General features: G+C 51.1%; 1 protein-coding gene across 1 annotated transcript in view; it reads right to left on the reverse strand.

Annotated features, from left to right (window-relative positions):
* The window catches only part of GCN1 (GCN1 activator of EIF2AK4), a 1,783,851-nt gene that overhangs the window by 136,068 nt on the left and 1,634,820 nt on the right, over nt 1-12,963 (reverse strand). The window lies entirely within an intron of this gene.

Consider the following 12,963-nt stretch of genomic DNA (forward strand, 5'->3'; position numbering starts at 1 on the left):
AAAGCAGTGGGAGGTATGGCAAAGCTGGATTGAATATGAAAGAGGCGAGTGTCATTTAGTTTTGTCATTGTTGAGATATTACTACAACCTTCTGGTGAAGGGCTTAAGGAGAAGGTTTAAATTACTTACCTGTAAACTTTTCGCCAGCATGGGTCTGGCATGGATTCACATGCTCACGAATAACGATTATACAGCAGTACATATACACAACCACAGGTGGTGGCATGGCTCAACCGAAGCAATAAACACTCACTTCTGGAACAGACTCACCTCAAACAGGTTGCTTAGCACCACTTGCCTGACTCAGGACTCCCCCCTGAAATGCCTGTCGATGCAGTATAACCGTGTGAAGATGTGAGTGGATCTCCACGTAGCAGCCCTGCAGATGTCGAGCATGGGCACACCAGAGAGACGCTGTCGCTGCTGGGATGGCTCTGGTGGAGTGGGCCAGCCTGGTAGAGGCCTGCTAGCCAGTCGATGACAGTGCATAATGCAGCCGGAGAGCCACCTGGAGATGGAAGCCTTCCATAAGGCTTTTCCAAGATTTACAGGTCCACAATTGACAAACAACTGAATGGTCTTCCGAAAATTCGTCATACGTGCCATGTAGAACTTTAAGGCATGAGCAATGTCCAGCAAATGCCAGGCCCTCTCCGCTGGCAATGATGGGTTTGGGAAGAAAATAGATAACACCAAAGGTTCATTGAGGTGGAATTCTGACGGTGCCTTCGGCCGTACCCATTCCTTGAAGCATGGAGAAGAAGAAGAAAAAAAAAAAAAAAAAAAAAAAAAAAAAAAGAAAGGCTGCTTGCAAGACAGGGCCTTGCCCAGGTGATAGCCACGAGGAAGGCAGTCCTTCCATGAGAGAAACTTGAGCGTGGCTTGATGCATTGGCTAAAAGGACGCTCCCATGAGCTTGGTTAGGACTACATCAAGCTCCCAAGCCGGGGCAGGAGCCTTTACCGGCAGAAAAGTCCCGAAGAGCCCCTTGAGGAACTCCTCGACTAGCCTGTGCGACCACAGAAAAGGCCTAGCCGGGGACCTGGTGTAACAGGATATGGAGGCGAGATTCACCTCGATAGAGGCGTGAGCCAGTCTAGCCTTGGCCAAGGAAAGCAAGGAACAAGTTACTTACCTGTAACTGTTGTTCTCCAGCATGGGTCTGGCATGGATTCACATGCTCATGAATATTCCCCGTCGTCAGGCTGGGAATCCTCGGTAAAGAAAAAACCAGTATCAGTTTAGTTTCTGATCTGTCTTTCGTAGTAATAACCAATCACTGGTCTCTGCGTCATACTGACCACAGCCAATGACTGCCCTCTACCTAAGCACCGCCTCTGGCAGCCATCTTCAGATTTGGAAGCACGTGAAGTGGCAGTATGACCAAGTGAAGAGCCGCAGAAGGGTAGGCGGGAGGGTTCGCATGTGAATCCATGCCAGACCCATGCTGGAGAACAACAGTTACAGGTAAGTAACTTGTTCCTTCTCCAGCATGGGGTCTGGCATGGATTCACATGCTCATGAATAAAGAATACATAGCAGTACACACATGCACAACCACGGGAGGTGGCAAAGGCTCAACATTAAGCATTGCATCAAACTCAACATTAAGCATCTTCCCTCCTCACCAGGCTCACCTCAGGCGAACAGGTTGCGCAGCACTGCTTGGCCGAACCTGGACTCCTCCCTGGAATCCCGATCGACGCAGTAGAACTTCGTGAAGGTGTGCGTCGACCTCCACGTAGCAGCCCTGCATATGTCCAGCAGGGGCACACCAGAAAGGAACGCCGTGGTAGCTGCGATCGCTCTGGTGGAATGGGCTCTCGGACGGCCGGGCTGCGGTCGGTTTGCCAACCGATGACAGTACATGATACAGCCGGAGAGCCATCTGGAAATGGAAGCCTTCGAGAGAGCCTTCCCCTGATTGACAGGTCCAAAGTTCACAAAGAGTTGTGACGTCTTCCGAAAACACTTCGTGCGGTCCACGTAGAACTTCAGCGCTCTAGCCACATCCAGCGAGTGCAAAGTCCTCTCAGCCGGCGACAAAGGCGACGGGAAGAACACAGGCAACACCAAGGGTTCGTTGAGATGGAAGTCCGACGGTACCTTGGGCATGAAGGAGGGGTGCGTCCTGAGCACTACCCTCGTGTCGTGAAAAGTCAAGTACGGGGCCTTGCAGGAAAGGGCCTGGATCTCTCCCACCCGTCGTGCGGAGGTGATGGCCACAAGAAACGCTGTTTTCCACGACAGAAACTTCAACGGGGCCGAGTGCAGAGGCTAGAACGGAGGTCCCATGAGCTTGGTCAGCACCACGTTGAGCTCCCACGCCGGGGCCGGAGCCTTCACCGGCGGGAACGATCTGAACAGTCCCTTCATGAACTCTTTCACCAGACGATGAGACCACAAGGACGTCCGTCCCGTGGTTCTGGTGTATCGGGAGATCGCAGCAAGATGAATCTTGATGGACGCGTGTGCCAGTCCAGCTTTGGCCAGCGTCAGCAGGTACGGCAGAACTTGGGGAGCCGTAATCCGTAGAGGGTTAATCTTCTGTGCGTTCTCCATTTGTGACCGTAGCATTTAAGAGTCGAGGACGCCCTGGCCTTTGCAAGAACCTCTCTGCAGTCGGCCGGTATGTCGTATCCTCCAAACTCTAGCGCTGCAGGAGCCAGGCCTGCAAGTTCAGCGATTTCGGGTCGTGGTGGAGGATGGCGCCTCCTTCCCTGGAGAGCAGATCCGCGTCCACCGGCAGCTCGATTGGCGGGGACGCTGACAAGTCCAGAAGGTCCGGGAACCATATCTGCCTCGGCCACGCAGGTGCGACGAGGATCATCCTGCACCGTGACCTCTTGAGCTGGTTGACGAGCCGGATTAGCAGTGGCAAAGGAGGGAACGCGTAGAGGAACAGGCCCTCCCAGGGGAACGAGAAAGCATCGCCCATGCTCCTTGCCTGGGGAAACCTGCTGGCGAACCTCCGGCACTTGGAGTTCGTCGCCGTCGCGAACAGGTCGATCTGGGGTGTGCCCCACCGTCGGAAGAGGCGATCCACTAGATCCTGCCGTAGTTCCCACTCGTGGCACGGGCGCAGCTCCCTGCTGAGTGAGTCGGCGATGGTGTTTTTTATCCCTGCCAGATGAAACGGCACCAGAAACATCCCCTGGGCGACTGCCCAATGCCACAGGTCCTGCGCCTCCTTGGACAGTGCTGGGGACCTGGTTCCGCCCTGTTTTCTGATGTAAAACATGGTGGTGGTGTTGTCGGTGAAGATCCTCACCACCTTGCCCTTGAGGGACGGAAGGAAGGACCTGAGGGCCCAAAACACTGCACGGAGCTCCAGGACGTTGATATGTAAGGATTTCTCCGTCGGGAGCCAAAGGCCCCTTGCGTGCAGATTTTCGGTGTGCGCTCCCCACCCTTCCAGGGAGGCATCCGTGGTCACTGTCTCCTGGTGGGCTGGGGTCTGGAAGTCCATGCCCGCCGTCAGATGCGCGCGGGTGCCCCACCACCGGATCGCTCGTCGGAAACTCTCGTCGAGTGTGATCCTTTCCTCGAAGTTGCCCGTCGTTTGGATCCAGCGCGCGTCCAGGAACTCCTGCAACGGGCGCATCCGGAGCCTGCACATGGGAATGAGGTAGATGCAGGAAGACATCATTCCGAGGAGGGACTTGATGGACCTCACCTTTGCCGCGTCGGCCACCAACATCCGCTGCACCTTGCCCAGGATGGTCCTGGTCCTCTCCTCCGACGGGGAGGCCCGAAGGGACACTGTGTTGAGCCTCGCTCCCAGAAACAGAGTGTTTTGCGCGGGTACCAGGTGGGATTTGGCGTAGTTCACGGAGAATCCCAGGTCCGCGAGAAGTTGGACGGTCTGGACCACGGCGAGCTCCCTTGTCTTGGCTCGGATGAGCCAGTCGTCCAGGTAGGGGTAGACGTGGATCCCTTCGCGGCGCAGCTGAGCCGCCACCGGTGCGAGGCACTTGGTGAACACCCTGGGTGCCGACCGTAGACCAAAGGGGAGGGCTTTGAACTGGTAATGCCGCCCTTGGACCACAAACCTGAGGAATTTTCGGTGCCCCTTCAAGATGGGAATATGGAAGTAGGCATCCTCCAAATCCAACGACGACAGGAAGTCTCCTTCCTCCAGCTGACCCAGGACGTGCTGGAGGGTGACCATCCGGAACTTTTGCGCCTTGATGAACTTGTTCAGACGTCGCAGGTCCAGGATGGGGCGTCATCCCCCCGTCTTCTTCTTCACGAGGAAGTATCTTGAGTAGACTCCGGAGCCCCGAAGCCTCTTTGGGACGAGTTTGATGGCGCCCTTCTTGAGCATCGCCTTCACCTCCCGGAGAAGTTGAGGGACGTGAAGTTCTTTCCTGGCCACGGGGGGGACGCGCGGACACTTCCTTTGAAACTCGAGCGCGTGGCCCCGGGCCAAGGCATCCAGCACCCAACGGTCGGTGGAGATGGACTCCCACACGCTGACGAAGCTCGCCAGCCGGCCTCCCACCGGGGTGCTTCGGTGGGGGCCCGACCCCCTGGCCGGTTCAATCCTGCTTCGACGAGGCTTTAGCGCCTTGTCCTTGGCGACGACGGCGGGGTCCGCCAGGCTTGCCTCGTCCTCTGTAGGCCTCCTGAGATGACGAGCGGGCCGCTTGACGGTAGGAGGAGAAACCGCCGCCGGAACCTTTGGAGGCGCCCTTGCCTCCGCTGCTCCGAAAGGGCGTCCGTCGTTGTTGCAGAACTCCAAGGGCCCGGGCCGTCTCGGTGTCCGCTTTAATGGCCTGAAGGGAATCGTCCACCGTTTTCCCAAACAGGTTGTTCCCATCGAAGGGCATGTCCAGGACTCTGGTCTGAACGTCTTGACGGAAGTCCGTAGCCTTGAGCCATCCACGCCGCCTAAGGCAAACGCCGTTGCCCAACTGGCGGAACCCAGTGTCGGCGATGTCCGTCGCAACGGTAATGGCGTGGTCCGAAGCCACCTCACCTTCCTGCAGGATCTCCAGGGCCTCTGCCCTCTTGTCGTCCGGCAAGAAGTCCAGCAGGGGAGCCAGTTTGTACCAGAGCTCCCTGTCGTATCGGGCCACGATAGCCAAGGCGTTGGCAGCTTTAATAGTCGTCGCTGCAGACGAGATGACTCTGCGTCCCATAGCGTCCAATTTCTTTCCCTCGCCGTCCGGTGGGGAAGTCGATGTGGAGGCCGCACCCCCCCAGCTTTTTTCCTGGCCGCCGCGGAGACGACGGAGTCCGGGGTAGGCTGCGCCCGGAGGCACAGGGGGGCCGTGTCCGGGACCCGGTACTTTTTCTCGTACCGGTCTCTTCTAGCTGGCGTCGTGGACGGGTTCTTGAGGAGGGTGAGGCCCTCATCCCAAATGTCGTCCAATAGAGGCACCGCGAGGACCGTCTTCCTCTTGGCCTCGCGCCGCTGATAAAGGAAACCTTCCTTCTTCTCCTCAGGGCAGAGTTGGAAAAGCTCCGATGCCCTGGCGATCATTGAGTGGAACGATCCAATCTCGTCGGGCGGAGAAGCCCTGGTGGGAGGCGACGACGGTACATCCTCGTCGTATACCTCGTCGTCCGTACCCGTCGCTGCCGTGTCAGTCCCCGTATCATCCCCTCGGGTGGACGGGGAGGAGGGCTGGAAGGGGCGCGACGGCTGAAAAGGAGGTGGAGGGTGGATCCTTCTTTTCTTGGTAGGGGGAACACCAATAGGTCCCAGTTCTGGGTCCCCCGACGGGAGAGGTTCCGTCGGCAACGGTAGTCTCGTCCTTATCTCAGAGCATAAGGACTGTATAGCCAACAAAATGGCCGCCGAGTTGTCTCGCGGCGCTGGCAGAGGGGAATCCGACGGGCGATCAGGGGCCCCGGCGGTACCCTCGACGATGTCGTCGTCACCTACGTCGGGATCCATCCCGACGGGCCGGTCTTCTTCCACGCCGAGGCCGTGGCTTAAGACCTCGACCAGCTCCTCCTCCGAGGTTGAGGCCGAATCTACGACAACGCCCTGCCCCCCCTTTTTCTTCCCCACGGGGGATTTCACGGGGGTCCTATCGATGGGCACAAAAGAGGACTCCCTCCGAGGTGGCAGGGAGACTGAGCCCCGAGGTCGCCACCACTGGTGTAGCCTCCACAGGCTGAGCCAGGGCCGCCGCGACAATTTCGATAGAGGGCTTGGCCGGATGGATGAAGGCCTTCACCACATTAGGTGCGCTCACCGCCTTATCCTTGAGGGGGGGGACACTGCCTCGCTCCCCCTCCGCCTTCGAGCTCGACCGGGGCCTCTCCAGGAGCTTCGCCGGGTGCTCGGCCTTCCTCTTACCCGACCCAGAGCGTTGGCTCGTGGTTGATGGTGCCGGGGAGGGTGCTCCCTGCCTGGCGCCCGTAGAGCCCGACCGTTCGGCGCTCCCGGTGCCAGCGGACTCGCGGTGCTTGGCCTTATGTTGGACCCCCGTCGCCGGGGCGTCCTCAAAGGTCTTAGAAGACCGCTCGGATTTCTTCCTCTTCTTCTCGCCGGACGGGCTCTTCCCTTCTAGCCAGTTGGCGAGACGTTGATGGCGGTCCTTCATGGTCCGCTCAGACATGTTGCCGCAAAACGCACAGTCCTTCTCCACGTGCGTCTTGTCCTCATGTAGGCAGTAAAGACAAAAAGAGTGTTCGTCCTCCTTGAAGACGTTCTGCAGCTGGCATCCAGGGCAGACCCTGAACAGCTTTCCGGGCGTCGAGCTTCCCTTCTCCTGGGCCATGGCCGGGCCTGAGAAACTTCTGGAGTCCTCCAAAGCGTAGCTCGACGAAATCTTCACCCTTGAGGGGCGCAGACGAATCCGAAACGGGTCCCCGTTGATCGGATGGAGAGTCGGTGGAGCTTGAGGCTCTTTTGACCGAAAAAACGAAGTTTTTGAGAAAAAAACGTGAAAAAATAGCACTAACGCTCGAGAGCAATAGCACGAGGATCCCAACACATGAACGTGCGGTAAAAATCTGAAGATGGCTGCCAGAGGCGGTGCTTAGGTAGAGGGCAGTCATTGGCTGTGGTCAGTATGACGCAGAGACCAGTGATTGGTTATTACTACGAATGACAGATCAGAAACGAAACTGATACTGGTTTTTTCTTTACCGAGGATTCCCAGCCTGACGACGGGGAATATTCATGAGCATGTGAATCCATGCCAGACCCCATGCTGGAGAAGTATGGTAGACATTGCGGGGCTGCGACACGCAGAGGGGTAATCATCTGAGCCCGGCACCACACAGAAAAGCGCTTGCATTTATGGCCATAGCACTTCAATGACTAGGCTCTGGCCCTGGCCAGAAAGTCCTTACATTCCGCAGGGAAGCATAACTTCCAGACTCTAGGGCTGTAGGTGCCATGCATTCAGGTTCAGTGACTCAGGGTTGTGGTGCAGAATCGCTACTCCCTCTCTGGTGAGAACGTCCGGGGACAGGGCCACAGACAGAGGCAGCAGGTCCGGGTAACAGATTTGTCATACCCAAGCTGAGTGTGCCGATCACACATATTAAGAGTAAACGGAGGAAAAGCGTACAGGAATAGTCCCTCCCACTGGAACAAGGATGTGTCCCCCATACTCCTCGGCTGAGGGAACCTGCTGGCGAACTTCTGGCACTTGGAGTTTGCCGCTGCTACGAAGAGATCGATCTGGGGTTGGCCCTATTTGTCGGAAAGAAGGTCCACCTGGTCCTGGCAAAGATCCCACTCATTTTGCTTGGGAAATTTGCTTTATAGTCCTCTCGAAAAAATGAGAATTCCTGAGAACTCACTTCATTTGTGGCTTTCTCAGTGGCTGGATTATTTTCCTTCACTTTCTGCTGTGGAGAGTGATTTCCGGGTGTAGTCTTACGGGACCTGCATCTCTTTCAGGGTCTCATTGGTTAACACGGAACGGCAGAAGCACAAACCTTCAGTTATTCACTTGAACAAACCGCAGAAATCATAAAAGGCCCATCACCATTTGACCAATCAGGATCCAATGCTGGTGTGGCCCAATCAACATGTTGTGATGATATACTGAAACTCAAGAATTTCAGGACAGAACTGCATGGACATTTTCTTCGAGAATATTTAAGAGCAGACACTATCCCGGCAGGTCTTATTGTCCGCAATGAACCCTGCCTATTCTTGACGGACAAGGAATATACGACCACTTTCAGTCATATTGCCATTAAATGCAGCAGGGACCTTATGGTCCTAACAATCACAACCGCTCAGAGATTAGGAGCCGAAGTACAGAAAGAGCTAGAAAAGGAAGAAAAACTTTTTGGGGAAAATACAGCTATTTCCAATGCCCATGAACAATTACAAAAAAAACAAAATCTTTGAAGACTTCAAATTAACCACCCTTAGTAAAAAAAAACAAATTACAGTTTGATATTCAGGAATTTAAAGTAGACAAAATCTTTCCATATATCACTGACGAATACATTGACGCTGCCAAAAAACAGGCTACATCGCAAACTAGGAACAAAGGCAGACGCCGTTGGGTATCTTTCTCAAATTCGAGCAGTAGTAGCTCAGACGATCAAGCAAAAGAGAATCAGCCACAACAACCACCGTTTGGAATTTTTTTTTTTTTTACCACCCCAACCATATTTACCACCTCAACCTTTTTTAGGCAGAGGCGGGCCAGGAGGCCCGTTCTGGGGACAGCCTTGGTTCCCCCCCTTAACAACCACGGCGCCAATTTTGGGGACGGCGCCGCCTGAACAAATAACCAAACAGACATACCGATTTTTTATCTAGCCAAAATTGAATTAACACCATCCAGATCAGAGTTCTTTCAAAAGGGCTTTCATTTGTACCCTCACAACAAACAGATTGGTTTGAAACAGAACTAGAGATTTGCCGGTTCTTGAGAACAGTGCGCCTCAAAGTCTTTTTTAATGAACTTGGTGAGAATGAGCCAGAATTAGACACAGGGTTACGAGTTCCCTCAACCTTTAAACCACAAGATAACGAAATCACGAAAGATATTTTGACATTTGAAAAATGCATCTTTCGTGACCTTGACAAACTTAAAGCTAAGTACAAGCCTATTAGACATAATCTTTCCAGACTAGAAAAACAAGCGTTGATTGAATTATCCAAAAATCCCTCTATCGTTATTAAACCTGCTGATAAGGGGGTGGCATTGTTGTGATGTCCAAAACACAATATGTAGCTATGATGGATGATCTATTACAAGATCAGGACAGCTACAAAAAACTCAGAAAAGATCCCACATGTGACATCAGAAATGAAATTGAGAGCGCAGTACAATTTGCTCTCGACCGGAAATGGATTACAGAAAAAGAATCAAAATTTCTCATTACAAGCCAAAATCGCATTCCAACGATGTATGCACTTCCAAAAATACACAAGAATTTGGAAAACCCACCGGGGAGACCAATTGTCTCCGGTTGCGGTTCGATATTAGAACCCTTGTGTAAATTTATTGACAAATTCTTGAAACCCATTACAGTAAAAACAGAAACCTACCTTAGAGACACGACCCATACCATCACGATTTTTGAAAACCTTGACTTTGATGGAACAACCCAAATGCTGGTCACAATGCATATTCAATCGCTATACACTAGCATAACGCAGGATCAGGCTATTGAGTGCATGCAAGAAGTCCTCCTGTAGTACGATACCCAGGACCGAGTTCCGCATAATTTTATTTTGGAACTCATGACTATAGCCCTAAACAAGAACTATTTTGAATTTAACAGTCAATTTTATTTACAAACAAAGGGTACGGCAATGGGGGCAGCTTTTGCGCCTAGTTTAGCAATACTCTTCATGTTCAAATTTGAATCTTTATATATCCTATCTCACAACAATCCTTTTCGTCAGTACATAACGAAATGGAAAAGGTACATTGACGATATTATTTTCATCTGGACTGGATCTAAACCTGACCTAGAACTTTTTTTCGTATGGTTGAATAATGTGCATCCAAACATTAAATTCACAATGGAATCTAGTACTATGCAAATAGTTTTTTTAGACTTAGTCGTCAAAGAGGAATCAGGAAAATTGATTTGTTCTCTATAACGGAAAACTATTGTCCGCAATACCTTATTACATTACTCTAGCAATCACCCACGGCATCTCCGGGATAATTTGCCATACGGACAGTTCCTCCGCATACGGAGGAACTGTTCGAACCTGCGGAATTTCTATGAACAATCAGACAAACTAAGCAGTCGTCTAAAAGAAAGAGGCTATCCCAAAAGATTGATCACTCAGGCGTTCAAAAGGGCACGCTTTACAGACCGGGACATTCTGCTTACACCTAAACAGTATCCTGATTCAAAATCTGACACTGACAGCACCAAAATGACGTATGCACTAACTCATGGGCCACAAACCTTTGAGATTAAAAAACTGATTCCCAAATACTGGCCAATTGTCAAACTCAGTCTGCCCGAAGCACCGTTACCACGATTTGCTTTTAAAAGGGCCCACAACATCCGTGACAAACTTGTCCATTCCTCTCTCAAGAAAGATTCACCTAGACTTGGTCTTTGGGACCTTAGAACTACCGTTGGCCACTTCCCGTGTGGATCTTGTTCTGTTTGCCAATTTACCAAAAAACTCAAGGAGTTTAAAATAGGGCAAAAAACCTGGACTCTTTCCACCATGACAAACTGCAAAACTAAACAGGCAGTGTATTGCATTCAATGTCCCTGCGGGCTCCATTATGTTGGACAGACCTCTCGACCAGTCCATATTAGAATCTCGGCGCATCGCTCTAGAATTAGGTGTCGGACAGAATCTGCACATCTTGTTAGTCATTACCTGGAATTACAGCATTCCGCCAATGACATTTTGGTGGATCCTGGACGTGGTAAAAAATACCCCAAATGTATCTCAATGCCTTCTTCAAAAGGAGGCACGATGGATCTATCGGTTATCCACTCATACAAGTGGTCTCAATGAGGATTTCCTTCCAATATAAGCAACCTTTTCCTCCCCCCTCGTTCTTTGGTTCCATCTCCACTTATGATCTCATCTTCCAGTTGCAGACTGGAATTTTTATCTCAGTCTTACATTCAACTTATTCATAAACAAACCTACAACTTTTTCTCTTTATCCATTCATTAGTTGTGTTTATAATGCCTACATTCATTTATTAATAATTTACTTAGTGCTCTCCTTACATTTTTTCATCTTTTTATAGTTGAGTTATTCACCACTTGTGATTTACCTATTCTTTATAGCATGCGGTTTTCCCCTGCCCGTGCGCATGCACAGGGTGGTTTCAGTCCACCCTCAACCATTTTTGGAAGGCGTGGAGCGCCTCTGAACCATGTCTCTGGCACGATTTACTTTTGCTTTCTTGGGATTGTCTTCCCGTTTTCCGGCTGACTCACTTCAAGTCAGCCGCGCTCGCTGTACTCATCACAGCAAGCACGCTGCTTTCTGTGGCCACTTGCATCATCTGTGCTTTTCGCGGCCACCTGCAGCATTTGCGCTGAGTCGAGTGCACCATGACTCAGCTTTCTGCCATTACAGAAGCAGCCTCTGCGTAGCTTCTTTCAAGGGTTGGGCTTCTGCCCAACCCCCCACATTGACATGGAGGCACGCTAGCCTTCAGCGAATCAGGTCACTCCCTGGACTAGCTCCAATAGGATGAGGCCATTTGGACCAAAGTCCATGCTGCAACCAGCAGCCTTGTTCCCTTTTATTTCATCACGTACACGCACAATTCAGAGTTTCCGCAGGTCAGTGCGATAAGGAGCCATCGACAAGACGTTAGCTCGAGTCTCTCCAAGGTAAGACTTGAAAACACACCACAGTCAGTCTCGTACTGTGCACGCAGATGAAGACTGTTTATTATTTCTTTACCACTAATCGCGCTGCATAAAACAAAAGCTGCGCAGGTTCATTTAGCAATTTTTTGCCTTTATTTCACTTTATAGAGGCAGCACCCCACGCCTCCGCCCAGAATACTTGTAGGTGGTAAGCCAGCACCTCACCACTCGTACCCAGTACAAAAACGACCATTTGGATGGTTTTCTTCTCTACCCCAATTGAGGTAGGCTCTTTTATATATATTTTCACATAATTTTTCACTTTGAAGTACTCAGTTCTTCCATTAATTTCCAATCCTGATCATGTATATACACTTAAACCCCCTTTTAGGTCTACTCTTTGATGCGAGTACATACACCTCAGGAACTCTTCCAACATGCTATGTTGAACGGCATTATCTGGAACAGATCTCACCAAATGCCTTCTTGCAAGCATTTCCCTAGAAGGTAGCTTTCATGTGCAATTAATCGTATTGTATCACACAGCAACAGTCCCGCCTCTCATGACTATTTTCTTCACTTCTAGAGAGTGTGTTCTCCAATGCGACCTCTGTCTTGATGTAGCTACTCCGTGGATTGCCCCGGTTCCACTCTTCCAGACGCCTAATACTGGGCTTCCCTGCCCACAATGCGCCTGTCTTTCTAATCATCCACAGCCAACCAATTTAGGTAATTCATGTTGCCAATGGGTATTTTACCTTAACTCTCTCAGAGCAATCTGGGTAGTCTCCAAGAAAGGGGATTGTCCTTTTCACATTATTTATTTATTTATTTTTCTTTGTGTCTGCTTCCCCACAGGGTCCAGTTGTTGTGAGGTATCTCACCCTGAGGAAGGCAACTTTTACTATGCTATGGAATTCATGGCCAGACAGGTGACACCCTCGCCGAAACGTGGTTTAATGATGTCAAGTTGAACTTTTTGTAGTTCTAGCACTATTTTTTTGACACTTACACGTAGGCAGACCTGTCAACGAAATACAGGAAACAGAACAAATTCAGACTCTGCCTTTCTTTGATGAAAATAAACTCTATAGTGGCCCTTCACTAAGCCACAAAATCATGTATGTGGGCTTATTATTAGGTCACTTTCCGCTATTGGCAGTCTATGTGTCTAGTTTCCTTCAGTATTTTTCTTTTGTTCTAAGTAATTGACAA

This window comes from Ambystoma mexicanum, chromosome 10 (genome assembly GCF_040938575.1).
Source record: "Ambystoma mexicanum isolate Mex_15411 chromosome 10, UKY_AmexF1_1, whole genome shotgun sequence".
Classification (NCBI taxonomy): Eukaryota; Metazoa; Chordata; class Amphibia; order Caudata; family Ambystomatidae; genus Ambystoma; species Ambystoma mexicanum.